The sequence below is a fragment of the Zootoca vivipara genome, chromosome 5 (assembly GCF_965207765.1).
Source record: "Zootoca vivipara chromosome 5, rZooViv2.hap1.1, whole genome shotgun sequence".
Taxonomy (NCBI): domain Eukaryota; kingdom Metazoa; phylum Chordata; class Lepidosauria; order Squamata; family Lacertidae; genus Zootoca; species Zootoca vivipara.
Window position 1 is genome coordinate 49,330,318 of NC_142588.1, and position 15,404 is coordinate 49,345,721.

Below are 15,404 nucleotides of genomic sequence, written 5' to 3' on the forward strand. Positions count from 1 at the left end.
ATGTTAACATAAATATTGCAGAGATTTTTATTTTGCACTTGGTGTTTACTTCCTAGGAAACAATGTAAGTCTCGAACTTCATAGCAAGAAGATTTATGGTGTAATTACTTTAGTATACTGTTGTACAATTTGTAACTTAATGGAAAAGAAATTTACTGGCTCTATTTCAGCTGTCAGAAGTGTCCCTCTGGAGAATATGACAAAAAAGGGAAGGAATAAGTGCTTCTTTAAATGTGTGGGAATGTTTGAATTCAAGGCACTGACTAACCTAGTCAAATATTTTGAAATCAGCTCAGTTGCTTATATTGTAATGAAGTTGAAATTAATTAGGCTTCAAGGCAAGGCATAGAAGACCCTGATCTTTTCAAACAAATGATTGCTCCAATCTTTTCAGACATGTGATTTGCATCTTGTCAGTCAGCTTCTTCTAATTGCTTTGAATGCCAGTCTCTTCCAGTTTTTTGACAAACTGAGGGGAAACAAATTAATAAGAAATCATTTGATTTCCAGAACTGAAGAAACAATAATTTTAACACAAGAATTTGTGAACAGGAGTGTGTGAATTGGAATTAGTGAGAAGGTTGACATTAATTTTAAGACAGGAGACCCTCCTGAACCCTGATAGCAGCCTGCTGTAAAGGCATTCATGAAATGCCTTACACCAGTGGTGTCCAAACTTTTTTCAAAGAGGGCCTGATTTGATGAAGAAGTGAACATGCGTGAGGGCTGGCCAAAATTGTAAATTGTTGAGCTTTTTTTAGGATTGCTTCCCACAGAAATTGTTGGGGAGCCCGCCCCTCGACTCCATCCAGGGAGAGCGCGCACCATAGCAGGAAGGGAGAGTGCATGTCGGCCGAGGGAGCAACCGGTCCTGGCAGCCGCCCAGAGAGAACCTCGCTAGGCGCTGCAGGGCTTGCTCAGCCAACGCACGCTCTCCCTTCCTGCTGCGGTGCGCACTCTCCCTGGATGGAGGCGAGGGGCGTGCCAGCGAGGGGCGTCACGGCCGTGCATCGTGACGTCATACTGCTGCGGAGCGGCACCCCGCCCCCGGGTGGTGCCTCCGCTTTGACGCCTCGGGTGCCAAAACGGCTAACAATGCTCCTGACCCCTGGTCTCTGAGCCACCTCAGCTCCTGGCAACTAGCACTCCCTGGACAGCCCCAAAAGTACCATTTGCCTGGGGAACTTGTAGCCAGGGCTGCTGCAACAAACAGCTGTGCAAGCATTTGGGAGGCAGAGACACAAGAGGGCTTCAGAGGAGGAAAGGAGAGAAGGAAAGAGAGACAGAGGCCAGTGTTGCCCTCAGTACCCCTGACCATCATTCAAGGCACCCCAGGGTGCCATGGCACACTGCTTGAATACCACTGCCCTATAGAAATGCCACACACATACAAAGAAAATATCTCTGTTCACAAGTACGCTGGAAATTTTTAAGAAGCCATTTGTGCACAGCTAAAGGACCCACCTTTTGGAAATGTATGAGTGGCACAGCAAATCATGTATGGTAAGACAAAAGGTAGAGCAATGCACACAATAAACCAAGCAAATGCCTATTTATGTTGTAGTTTGGCTCATCATAAAATGAATCAAGTGAATCAAACCAGATCTAACCAAATGGAAAGGGCTACAAAGTATTTCTGTGAACAATGTTTTCGACATGGAAATTCAACTGAAATAAAAGCCCAGCAGGTTTGAAGCTGTCATATGGTCTTTCAGCTACATTCTGGCAGCTTCACAGCAATCATGAGTTTATACTGATATAATTTACATTCCCTCAAGTATTAGCAAAGAGTTAGTGCAGAACACATTGGGAAGTCTCCTGATCCTCATCTAGCCAGGGCTGGCCCTATTATCAGGCAAAGTGAGGCACTTGCCGCAGGCAGCTGATACTGATGGATGGGGAACCCTGAGGAAGTCTTCCCAGACAGAGCTGTGGTGGGCATCACACACAGCCTGCTGACCTCAGGTGTAGCTGAGGACACTGCCCCATTTACAGTGTTGAAGTGAAATTGAACTGCCAGAGGGGTTAGCTTTGTATGTGGAATTGGTGGGACATCTTCTGCCTCAGGCAGAAAAATGTCTTGAGCTGGGGCCTTTACAGATATTTTCCTTCAGGCATAGATTATATGTATGAGGCAAAACCATGCCTGCTGGCCCTGCCCTTTATGTCAAGTTCCCTACCAGCTCCGTGTTCTGTGCAGTATCTGAAAAGAGGAGCAGGCACACTCCCATTCCACCCCACCCCCATGAAGATAAAAGCATCTGTGTTAATGGGCTATTATCATGATCCAATAGATCGATGGTTTTTCCAAATATACACCAGCACTAACAGCAAGAGCTCCAGTACAAAGGGAACCCCATTTTACAACTAATTCAAAATAAACAATAAAACAATTCCTCTTCATCATATTTTAGCTGTTCACTGACCCATCACAGCTGCATTTGAAACATTAGTTAATCATTTGGTAATAGATACTTCTGCCCAGTAACACGTTAATGCAATTTTCATAGCTGTCAATAGGCTTTGTGATAATATAGCTACATAACAATGATAGATAGATCATTTAATAGTTATCAAAATAATTCAGTATGAAGGTTATTATATCAAATTTAATCATATTCCTGTCATTTGCAAAGCAACACCAGGTACTTGGGTCTAATATTCTTGGACAATCCCCAAAATGGCTCACATCTGTCTTTCGAATGGCTCTTAAGATGTGGTATTTTACCTGAATTCATTCTTAATGGATTTGCATGACATTCCAAATACATTCCATCAACTCATACAAATCTGAAAGCTTTTTACCCCCTTCACAGAGTTCATTGTTTTAAACACAGACAGATGTGGAATTACATTTGAAGACATTTTTTATCTTCTACCTTGCTGGCTCTGAGAAAGAGGTTTTTCTCTCCAGGCTAAGAATGAAAATTCCCTGTAGTTTTGCCAGTACAACAAGTCAACATAGAGCTGTCATGTTGCATTTATTAAGATTAGAATCACAACTGAACGTAGAACCACCCACCAGATCTTAAGGCTCCTATTATCCCAGACATAGCAGGTCCCAGAAGAACTTATTATCTACACATATGGGGAACTTGCAGTTGGCTAAGTCACATTTAAGAGCACATAACTAATTAACTTTGATTAGCTTCACGAAGAGCAATGTGTGCATATTCATTCACTTCCATTATTATTATTATTATTATTATAAGTATCTGCTCATTTATTTTATGAGACCATACAGCGAAAGACAGGGAAAACAAGATAGATTAGATGTTCAGAATTGAAATGCCACAGCTACAAAATGTTTGTAAAGGTGAACATTACCATCTTCAGGTTTCTCTAAGGCCCAATCTTCCTACACTAATTCCACAAGCTTCCTCATATCTGCCAGCCCCCATGAATATTTCTTCTGCCCCTACAATCTGTCCTTTATCATAATAACAGCCAAAAGCCAAGAACTTTATGCAAGCTTTCATTATGGATAGCAAATCAGTTTCTTTGCCACACTCCTCTAAACGTATCCAATTTACAACAAATATTTATGATGCAAAATGATAATTGCAGAATGGTTGGGAGTGAAAAGGTTAAGTCCCATGTCCATAAGCATAAACACATTAATGGTGCAATCCTATCCATGTCAACTCAGCATTAAGTTCAATGGGTTTTTACTCCCAGATAAATGTGTACAGGACTGCTGCAGCATGAAACTTAAAAAATTTACTAGACTGATGTGCAAAAGACTGAACGAGGACAATGTGTATTTTGATAAAGCTGCTTCATTTCTTTGGAATATTCTGAATGGATGGAGCCACAGAATTCAACCTGCTTTTGCTACCAGTTCATTTTTTATGGCAAATCTAGTCCAATGCTAGAAAGTTATATGTACACACGTCTCTCAGATCACATGTAGATCGCAAGATTTCTGGGATAGCTCAGCTGGTAGAACATAAAACAATTCAAGGGTTGTGGGTTCAAGCCCCACTTTGGGTGAAAGCTTCCTGCATTGCAGGGGGTTGGACTAGATGACCCTCGTGATCCCTTCCAGTTCTACAGTTTTATGGTTCTATGACATCTGTTTCCTAAAAGAAAGCCAGATTTCCATACACATTTTTGATGTGGTAAAGTCATTAGGGCTTTGCCAGATTAAGCACCCTAAATTGGGCTTGAGTCAACCTGGGATGATCCATACCAATTTCAGAATCAATCTGGGCCCTTTAGCAGTCTCAGATTACTCTGGGTGGACGTGGCCTGGGGCTGCTGTGACCTCAGTAGTGGAGGAAGCCTCTCAGACACCTGGGGTGGCGTGCTCAGGGTTGGGGCGAACCGCCCATAAGGGCCGTCCCATGCCATCCCTATGGGCGCCGTGGCGCACCCATCCCTATGGGCACCCATAGGGACAGGGTGTGTGATGCCCATACAGGACAGGGCACACATCGGGGCCTCAGCAGCCCTACAGCTGGGGGGGGGAGGCAGCGGGCAGACAGTGAAGAGCCTGCAGGCACCGAGATGCGTGGCTCGTGCACACTGCAGGCCCTGCGATGACAAGTGCCACCCACCATTTCATCACCCCTTGTCAGGGTGACACCCAGGGCAGATTGCACCCCCCGCGCCCCCTCTATATGCCCCTGTGTGACCTGCTCTGGGAAAATCCCATCTTGACCTGAATCTGCCCAATTGAGTTCCAGATCCAGGATTTGTCCAGAGCCAGTGCACAGCCCTAGAAGTCACCATGACCTATGCTTTCATCAGTTACCACCTCATAGTGGATGTTTTATCAGAAGCATCTACTTGCAATTAGGTTTGAGGTTTTACATATCCTGAAAGCAAAGTCACTGTGGATTAGATCCAGTAGTTTTCCCTTGTCATGAGCTGAACATTGCTTCCACAAAGGCAATCTCACTTGGAACATGATCTAAGTGGGCCATCTCCAAGGGACTCAACCCTATAGGTATATCTTGTGATCATTGCTTTTAATTTCTTCCAAACTAGAGGAACTTTAAAAATAAATAAGGGTTTATGAAAAAAGTGTCCTTTTAACTGCAGCTATTTTGTCTAATCACTTAAGTGTTTTCCATCTTACTAATTTTTTTTACTTCAGTTTGGCTCCTTGTCATAAGAATAGGAAATTTATGCAAGAATGAAACCTAAGTATAGCTCTGGACATTTTGGGGATAGCCTGCTCCCATACACTATGAAAACTTATGTGTAAAAACTGAAGCTGTTTGAGGGAAATTTGTCCCTTGTCATCTTTAGCATAGCAATGTGTCAGAACTCATCAGAGTCTAGTATTTGCCTGAGTGAGAAATGGGAAACTGGAAGTTTTGCTTTTGGGGAAAGACTGGTATTAAATGTATATTACCATATGCAGGTCTCTTGAATAAGCACTGCCATTTACTAACGTAGACTTGTCTGACAACAGCTACTAATACCATAGCTGCCAAGTTTTCCCTTTTCTCATGAGGAAGCCTATTCAGCATAAGGGAATTTCCCTTAAAAAGAGGGATAACTTGGCAGCTATGTAATACTATTTGGCTTAGTGGCAGGCAATGATTAGATTAGAAGATGTAAATCTAGGAGGAAGGTTGGATGGTAGTTTGGTAGATGGTAGATAGTTGATGAGGGCAATTTCCTCCAAAGTTTTATATGGAAAACCAAACCAAAAACTGTCTTTAAGTCAATGTATGCTGCACACAAAGCAACCCCATATTTGCTTTTAAAAAAGAAATTATTGCTTATTTGTCAATCAAATGGTGTACAGCCAGAGAATAACCAGAATCCAATTGCTAGCAATAAACAAGAATGATTTAGCATTAATCATTTATACGCCATTTTTAGTGCCCAATGCTCTGCAATCATTAGCTCATTCAATCATTAGCTCATTCATCCCAACAATTATCCCTTGTGGTGGGTAGTTATTATTCCCCACTTACAGATGGGAAACTGATACTGACAATCCAAAACCTATTCGCCACTATACCTGTAGCTTACTGGACAAGATCTCATCCCCACTAGACTGGAGAAGAATTGCATGGACCTCTTTCAATCTGGTGGAAGATCCAAATCCATACTAGATCCCGGGAACAGGGGCAGCTTCACCTCTAGAAGGTAATCTCTTCTTTAAAGGGATTTGGAGGTCAGCAAGGAATTGACTTCTATGTTTTGGTAATGGACCAATGCCCACATTTATCCCCTAATCTTTCTAGAGTGGTTATCTCCAACATGAATGCAAGAACACATGTGAAGAGAGCCGGTTCTGATCTTCTTTGGCAGTTTTCTCCAACCTGGTGTACTCCAGTTGTTTTGGACTACAATTCTCATCAGTGGCGGAGCTTCATGCTTCGGCACCAGGGGGCGGAGAGCAGGTGGGGGCGGGGCTGGCGTGCGTTCTGGGGGTGGGGTGTGCCACCCGCAGAGGCAGGGCGTGCGTTCTAGACCACTGAGATTGTCCAGTGATTACTTTCAGCTGTTATCCTCACTAAAATGGAATTATCCAACACTATTCCTAGACATCATTGAGAAAGAACAAAACATGACAGCTAGCCACTTCGACGTCATTAAACACACAGAACAAAACTGAGAGGAAAGGTTATTTCCATTTTAAAACCTTCCAATTTAAAACCACAAAAAATGAAGGAAGTTGCAAATAATGGGTGACTGGGAACATTTCCTAATGGCGGAGGCCTGTTGAACTGCAGAATCTCCTTCCCACAGAATTGGTTAAAATACAATTTCTTGAGTAATTTGAAACCAAAGTGGACAAAACACTTGAGAATCTACTAAGGGAAAAGAGACCTGCAGCCATAATAACAGGGACTGACGGTCCATGTCTATCATAGTCTTATTGTTCCACTTTGTTGCTTGCAGCATACAATATAATGCAATTTCAATGCTAGGATTATATTTACATTTGTGGCAAAAGGCCCAGGAGGCTTCTCTAATACTGATGCATAACATACCGTAGATGGAAAACATTCGTGCTATCACTTTAGTATGAAGATTACAAAACACAGAAATAGTTCATTGTTTATTGCACAGACTTTGGGAAATCGTCAAAGGAAATTAGTTAACAACTAACCAGTTGATGAGGGTTTCAGTGCAGACCACCTATCAATGTGTGTAACTACCAATGACTCTGCTGGGCAGTAACAAAAAATAAACTATCCATAGATATCTGAGACATTCGTTCAACTGCATTTAATTCAGCTATTGCAGCAGCAGTAGGTGTTCAAACTGGGGATACAAGACAGGTCAAATGAACTAGTGACAACGTAGGAGTGGGGGGAAACCACCGCAAATGTGCACAAAATACAATTCGTTGCTATTATTAATATAACTTTTCTACTGAGAAAATTCTGATTCAGTTCTATCACATAGATGTTGTCTTCCATAGCATCTCAAAAATAAATGAAAATATACACTCAGACCACTCTTTTGACCATCTGGTTGGTAGGTCCATGCAGATTATTTTTTAAAGTTGTGGGGGAGAGTTTTGGTTTCTCTTTGAGGCATGCTTACAAAAGTGTTATACAGTGTTAAGAACTTAATTAGTTCTGGAGGTCCATTCTTAACCTGAAACTGTTCTTAACCCAAGGTACCACTTTAGCTGATGGGGCCTCCCGCTGCCGCTGCGACGCCACCACATGATTTCTGTTCTCATCCTGAAGCAAAGTTCTTAACCCAAGGTACTATTTCTGGGTTAGCGGGGGAGGAAGGGAAAGGAGAATGTTAGCTACAACTAATCCAGAATGTGGCAGCTAGACTGGTGACTGGGAGCAGCCGCCGAGACCACATAACACTGGTCCTGAGAGATCTGCATTGGCTCCCAGTATGTTTCTGAGCACAATTCAAAGTGTTGGTGCTGACCTTTAAAGCCCTACACAGCCTTGGTCCTGTATACCTGAAAGAGTGTCTGCACCCCCATCATTCAGCCCGGACACTGAGGTCCAGCGCTGAGGACCTTCTGGCGGTTCCCTCATTGCGAGAAGTAAGGTTACAGGGAACCAGACAGAGGGCGTTCTCGGTAGTGGCACCCGCCATGTGGAACGCCCTCCCATCAGATGTCAAGGAAATAAGCCGCTATCCTATTTTTAAAAGACATCTGAAGGCAGCCCTGTTTAGGGAAGTTTCTAATATTTAATGCTGTATTGTTTTTAACACTCGATTGGGAGCTGCCCAGAGTGGCTGGGGAAACTCAGTGAGATGGGCGGGGTGTGTATATATATTACTACTATGTTACTATTATTACTATTATTACACCCAACACCAAAAATGGTTTTCAAAAAATCATGTAAGATAAAATATTCTGCAATATACATAATAAATGGAAGCAGTAAAAATAATTATTGTAAGCTACATGATTAACATAAAGAACGATAGCCCATCAACCTCCAGAAAGCCAATGAAAAATGCATGCGTTGTTATTTTATTGGGGGATTATTTTGATATCACTGTGACTTTTGTATTTTACGTCAGTTTGTATTTGTTATTGGCCTTCCTTTGTCTCCTTTGCTTTTTTCCTGTTTGCCAGATACTTGTTTCCCCCACAGGCACACACACTCAGATTGTAGCTTAAGGCCAAGGTCTTCCAGAGAAAGATTATATGTCGGTGACTACTGTGTTTCACAAGCTTTGGTTTGGGCACATAAAAGCTCCAGCTATTATTTTGACCTCAAGGGTGGCACCATACAGAATTTTTCTTCTGGGGAAGGAGCTGGATAAGAGGCTGGATATGTAACAGCGGGTGGTTGTGTGATGTGGTACTGCTCATTGAACAGCAAATATGCCCTCAGGTCACAACAAAATTGTATCATGTAGAGAGAGAGATACAGTGGAGCAGAAGGGGAGACTTGGAAATCACTCAGCCTTGCAGAGAGCTTGACAGGACAGGCACATATTATTGCTGGGAGACTTGGTGGTGCCATTGCCACGACCCTGTGCAGCGCACATCCCTTTTTGACATGGAAGAAAAATGCATATTGTCGTGGAGGTGTTGGTATGTTTTCTGAAATGGCTGTGCCCTGATGCAGCTGTGTGTAAGTGTAATACAGCTGCTTGCAAAGAGATGGAGGTATGTAAGCCCATATCTACTTTTGGAAGTATGGGAGACCATATCCATCCAGCTGCTCCTTATACCATACTATTCTGCATAATACTGTTTTGGTTGACAAAGCTACATGTTCGCAACCCAATGGAAGGGAAAGACCATAGCTCAGTCAAGGAAGGCCCATAAGTCAGCAGTAGAACATCTGCTTTCCATATGGAAGGTTCCAGGTTCAATCTCTAGGTAGAGCTAGGAGAGATTGATTGATTGATTGTATTTACTGTATATCCCTCCTTCTCCTCCAAGGAGCTCAAGGTAGAGCACATGGTTCTCTATGACCCCCCCTTTTTTTTCTTTTTAGGTCCTCAACCTGGTATTTTATTTTGTTCATATAAACTATGCCATAAACTCATATGGAATTGGTTCCAGCAGCTCTGGCTCCTTGCCGTTGTTTCTCACAAAGTGAGCTTCACTTGGAGGAGCAGGCTGGCGTTTTCATTCAAACCAAATTCCCTTTTCCTTTCCTTCATTTTTCTTTCCTTCATTTTCTTTCACACCCTGCAAGAAGCTGTCTCTGCTCTTTGAGTGCTTAATATGCTCGATCCTCACGCCGATTCTCTTGGCCAGAATCTTGCCCTTAACCTTCTTGTTCACAATAATGCCCACAGCATGCTGGGCAATGTTGTATGCCCTTCCTGTCTTGCCATGGTAACATTTGTCGGACATGCCTTTCTGAATTGTGCCCATGCCCTTTATGCCAACAATATCACCCTTCTTAAGGAGGCGCGTGTAGGTGGCGAGAGGGACCACACCATGTTTGCAAAAGGGTCTTGAAAACATGTAATGTGTCCCCCTCCGCTTCCCCATGGTGTTGGTCATCTTGGTGGATTACTGTAAGATGGCATCCAAGGCCGAAAAACCTCTATGACCCATTTTTCCCCCACCTTGTGAAATAGGTCCGGCTGGGAAGTAGTAACTGGCCCTAAGTCACTCAGTGCCTGAAACTCTAGAGAGTCACTGCCAGTCAGTGTAGAGAGAACTGAGCTAGATGGACCAGTGTCTGATTCAGAGTTCATGCACACTTCCACTTGTCCCACGCCAATATGTTTTTCACTTGTACCACCAGAAAAACTCACTGAATTAGAACAAAAGTCAATCTACAGGAAACCCGATGGGCATTTGTTCTGATTTAGCAGTAAACAGGTGGGTTTTCGCAGGAGAAAGTAGTGGGGCAAGTTAAAGCGTGGGCGATCCCTCAGCAGAAAGCAGCTTCCTGTGTTCCTGCATTCCAACTGATAGATTGGGTTGGGGATTCCCGCATGCAGGACCCATCCCCAGTCAGTCAGGAATACATGTGACAGAGTTTCCTTCCTCAGCCCTACTTGGACTGAGGTGCTGTTTTTTAAGGAATGTTTATGGACTGTAGCCCACGTACCCAGCAATCTGTGAAATCTAGAATGGGGTTGATTAGTGGAGATTTAAACTGGTAAGCTCTATTATTAGTACATAATGTTCCAAAGCAAACATAGCAGAATAAGAAGAGCACGTCTAAGCTATGTCTAATCAGCCCTCCACGTAAACTTTACCTTTTTTTATCCTTGATGCAAACACCTCTGTACAGTGATCTACAGCAGCCCAGCACTGTGATAAACTATCATAAGCTTTACAGAATTTATAGACTCTTACAGCTTCAAAAAAAACCACTTTCTTCTTTTTTTATGAAAAAGTAATACTCGAGGTTGTATGTCACACAGCAAAAAAATAAATAAAAATGAGCCACTTGCTCCTGCCTAAATTATTTATCGGAAAAAGAAAAGTCAATTTCATTTCATGACGTCAGCAGAACACCAGGGGAAAGCTGCAAATTATGAATAGACTATTGATCTATATGTCAGGAATATGCTAGAAACGTAAGACTGATATCTGGCACACAGTTCACGTAGACTCTAAGCACATGTCTTGACAGGGAAAAGTGCACAACTGTACAAAGCACGTCAAACATCTAACATGGAGTCAGGCCTATAGTGTAGGGCACCGTTGGATAACATACCGGTAATTGTTGTGCAGAAGAGTTGGTGTTTCAATGGCAAAACGGGCTATACCAGGTTCCGTCCCTAAACATATTTCTCTATGGGGTGGAAGCATGGGTGTAGCCAGGATTTTTCTTGGTGGGGCAGGCTTTGGGGAGGGAGAGGTTGCAGGGAAAACCTCAGATTTGTATTGATTAGTATTGGTTTTTATTGACTTGGGGGGCTGCTGCCCCCCCTTAGCTATGCCCATGGAAGGAAGCATGGTTAAGTGTACCTGATCTCAAATTCAATTCCTGGCATCTCCAGCTGAAATAATTAGGCAGCACATGGTGGAGACCCACTGCTAGCCAGAGTAGACAATATGGGGATAGATGAACAAATAGCCCGACCTGTTCTAAAACAACTTCCTAAATATTCATAATTAGCAAATAAGGAAAAGATGTCTCCTTGAGTGATCCCAAAGAGATGTCAGCTAAACCAGGCTTCCTCAACCTCGGCCCTCCAGCTGTTTATGGCCTACAACTCCCATTATCCCTAGCTAGCAGGACCAGTGGTCAGAGATGATGGGAACTGTAGTCTCAAAACATCTGGAGGGCCAAGGCTGAGGAAGCCTGAGCTGAACTAACAACAAAGCACCCATGATAGTCCACATCATCCTATCGTAAGTGGTTCACTCAGCCAGCTGTTCCTTTAAAAACAATGGGCAGACTATATCAAGCTGTAGAGCTCATGGGGATGCTGTTTTCTCTGTGGAACCATTTCAACTTAATGTCTTCATTAACTCATTGATAGCTGTTTTTGGGTTTATAGTAGTCTTACTGTGCTAGAAATTCTGCTTCCTCATCAGCTCAGAAAATAAAACTGATCAGGATGGTTAACAATCACAATGAGGCAAACGTGCCATCTGTACTATAGCCTCAGTTTCCCAAGCGTGTTACACCATGATCTATCTTGGGGGGGAGGACAACATCTGTGCACCCAACCATTACCTTTCAACTTTTACCTTTCCAACATCAGGAGCATCTATAGTTTTTAAATAGATAGCTAGTTAAATAGATAAATAATTACCTCCCTTGAGTGTCTATAGTTTTAAAATTGATAGATACTTATTTCTATTTTCCCTTTTTTAATACTCTTCTTGTGTGCATTGTGTTGTTTTGAGGAATTGGAGTGCTGCCATCATTTCTGCTCTCCAAAGCACTTCTGCTTCCTCCTTTCAAGACTAAATTCAAGTTTAAATCATTTCTCCTTCAATTCACTTCACTTCAATTAAGAAAGATGGCAGTGAGTCGTGAGGGAGCCTCGCTCTTTACTCATGGAGGCCAGATTCAGCTTGTCTTCTCAGTGAAGGAGCAGCTAATAAGTTTTTAGACGTTTGAGGAGGAACAGCAGTGTCCAGAGATTAGTGATCAGTAAGAAAACACATTCTTTTTTTTAACCAAACATTTCCTTTAATAATATGTTTAAATGGTTCAATAATCCATTTATTTATTTATTTTAGAGTTTTCCACAATCACTTCTCACGTGCGTTTCCTGCGGATATTGCCATTCTCCTCTTCTCTAGCTGCTGTTTACAAGAGCTGCCTTTTTGTTGCTGGTCAGAATGACTCATAATAAATTATATCTCTTCCATTTATCCTGCACTGCTAAGCATACCGGTATATTGACTCGCTCCTTATGTTTTGACCCCATTAGTGCTTCTATTTCTTTTTCTGTGCAACAGAGACCAAATTTGGAGGCACCATCAGGGTACCTGCCATCTCTTTGTCCTTTTATAAAGTAGGCTTCCTCAACCTCGGCCCTCCAGATGTTTTGAGACTACAATTCCCAGCATCCCTGATCACTGGTCCTGCTAGCTAGGGATCATGGGAGTTATAGGCAAAAAACATATGGAGGGCCGAGGTTGAGGAAACCTGTTCTATAAGGTCACGGGCTCACTTAAGAGGGTGTAAAGCAGGCATCCCCAAACTTCGGCCCTCCAGATGTTTTGGACTACAATTCCCATCTTCCCCAACCACTGGTCCTGTTAGCTAGGGATCATGGGATTTGTAGGCCAAAACATCTGGAGGGTCACAGTTTGGGGATGCCTGGTAGGGGTGGCCCTTGAATAGAGTTACCAAACAGATGTTGTGCACACTCACATGGGAGTAAGTGCATGTGAACATAGTGAAACGTACCAGTCCACTTTCTCCAACCTAGTTCCCTCTAGACGTTGTTAGGATGCCCAACTCCCATCAGCCCCAGCAAGCCTGGCCAATGATATAGGATTATAGGAGCTGCTAACAGGAAACACCGGGAGGAAATCAGGTAGAGTGATGGTGTCATAAGTAAGTAAGCCTTGGATTCAGTTTTATGAGCAAAGGCGGCAAAATTTTGGCAGGCATCAGATCATCTCAAAGACCCATCTAGTCCATCATCCTTTTCTCACAGTAGCCAACCAGATGCTATGGGAAGTCCTCAAGGTAGCATACTGCCTCTGACAATTGTGGCAGAACATCACTATCATAGCTAGTAGCCCCTGGGAGCTTTATTCTCCAGGTGTTATTTTTTCATTGCTGCAGCAGACATTTGCTCACCTGCCTGACCTCTTCTATCTGTAGAGTTTTAAAAGGCACAAGTATCCTGTTCTTTCTTAAGCAGAGCAGCCCCGTCCTGAATATATATTATTCTCCTAATTTCCTATCTTCAAGTGTCATTAAGGGCTGCTTCAACTCTTCTTTTAGACACTTCTGGCACCCTGTATCAGAACCTGCTGCATTTAATGGCTGCCAGAATTCAAATAAGTATGTGGCATAATCCAGACAGTGCCTTGGGGCTGAAATACACTTATCAGTAATGTTATTATTATATCTTATTACCTGCTTTTGGGAGCAGTCGCAGCCCATGTCTCTGCATTTCCTTTTCTCCAGGCCACTGAATAAGTTTCCTCTATAAATGTCACCATAATTAAATTTGACCCCCAAACCCGCTCTTCTTGGCCTCTCCACCATCATTTTCGGAAGTAAAGATATGTGAAATGCCTGGTAGCAGTGCTTAAGAAATACGCTGGGGATCAGGCATGATAGAGGTGTAGCGAATTATACATGATGTGGAGAAAGCAGATAGGGAGATGATTTTTTTTTTCACCTTCCCTCATAATACTAACCATGATGGCTCTTTTTTTGCCTCCACAGTAAGAGGTGGTTATGTCTCTGAATACCCAGTTGCTAGAAATAAAAACTGGAGAGAAAGCTGTACCCCTCAGGTCCTGTTTGTGGCCACTGTGAGAACAGGATGCTAATATTCTGGTTGTCTTAGTTCTTATGACAGCAGATGTACAAGATCCCAGCACATCTCATGGGACTGAGGGTGAAGATGGCTCTGTATTCTTTATGCTGACAATGTGAGACTTCACAGGCTAATGTTTCCCACACGCTGTGGAATTATGCCATTGTGGCTTCACTCTGGAGAGAAGCACAAGATTCAAAGGACAATAAAGCTTGTTCCAGAATCTCAAGGGGGCTTAGGCTACGTTTCCCCCCCTCCCTCAAGTAGCACATCCCTATGCAATTCTCAGCGTGGCATATCAATAGTCAATGTATGCAGCGTGTTTAACCTGTATACAGATTCTTCCCCTTGTGGTGCTGTTGACTGAAATTAGGTGTGTGCAGTGGTCAGATCTGATCCGCAGAGGAATTTCAGTCCTTTTTCTTTATATGCTTCACTAAAGTGCACAGCGAATCAAACGGGCAGAGAACCTTGATTTCAAATTATGTATAAGGCAATAAAAATAATTCAGACATTTGCAATAGCCTTTAATGGAGCATTACTATGTCATTGAAAACAGATTATTTAATTACTTTGACAGAGAACCAGACCCTGATTTCAAATTCTATATAAGCCTCAAAAATCATGTCAATGTTTGCAATAGTCATATATGTATCACTAAATAGCTAGTTTTCAATAGTATCCAGGAAGAAAGCTAGTACAGGATACAACCATATAAAGTCTAGTTCTAGGAAGAAATAGCCTCAGTAAACAGGACCCAAACTAGAGGTGACTAACTTCTCCTCTTATTTTTTTAGTACCGAAAACAGCCTCAGAGAGCTGTGAGTTTAAGTGGAGTTAATGGTGGAGGAAAGGGGCTGTCTCTTATCATGTTTCTGCTCAAAACATGCCTTTCTCTCTCTCCCCCCCCCCCAATCTTGACACTTTCCTATTCATAAAATGAAAAATAAGCTGAGAAAGATGATAAAAGAGATCTCCTCTGCTTTAGGGATGGGGAGAAATTTGATTCAGTTCACAAATCAAAAGTAAACCTTCATAATGTGCTCCTATCAAATCAATACACA

The 15,404-nt window shown here is 42.6% G+C and overlaps 1 pseudogene; it reads right to left on the minus strand.

Annotated features, from left to right (window-relative positions):
* Positions 1 to 9,425: 9,425 nt before the first annotated feature.
* LOC118093872 (large ribosomal subunit protein eL21 pseudogene) lies at positions 9,426 to 9,922 on the minus strand (annotated as a pseudogene).
* Between the last annotated feature and the right edge of the window lie 5,482 nt (positions 9,923 to 15,404).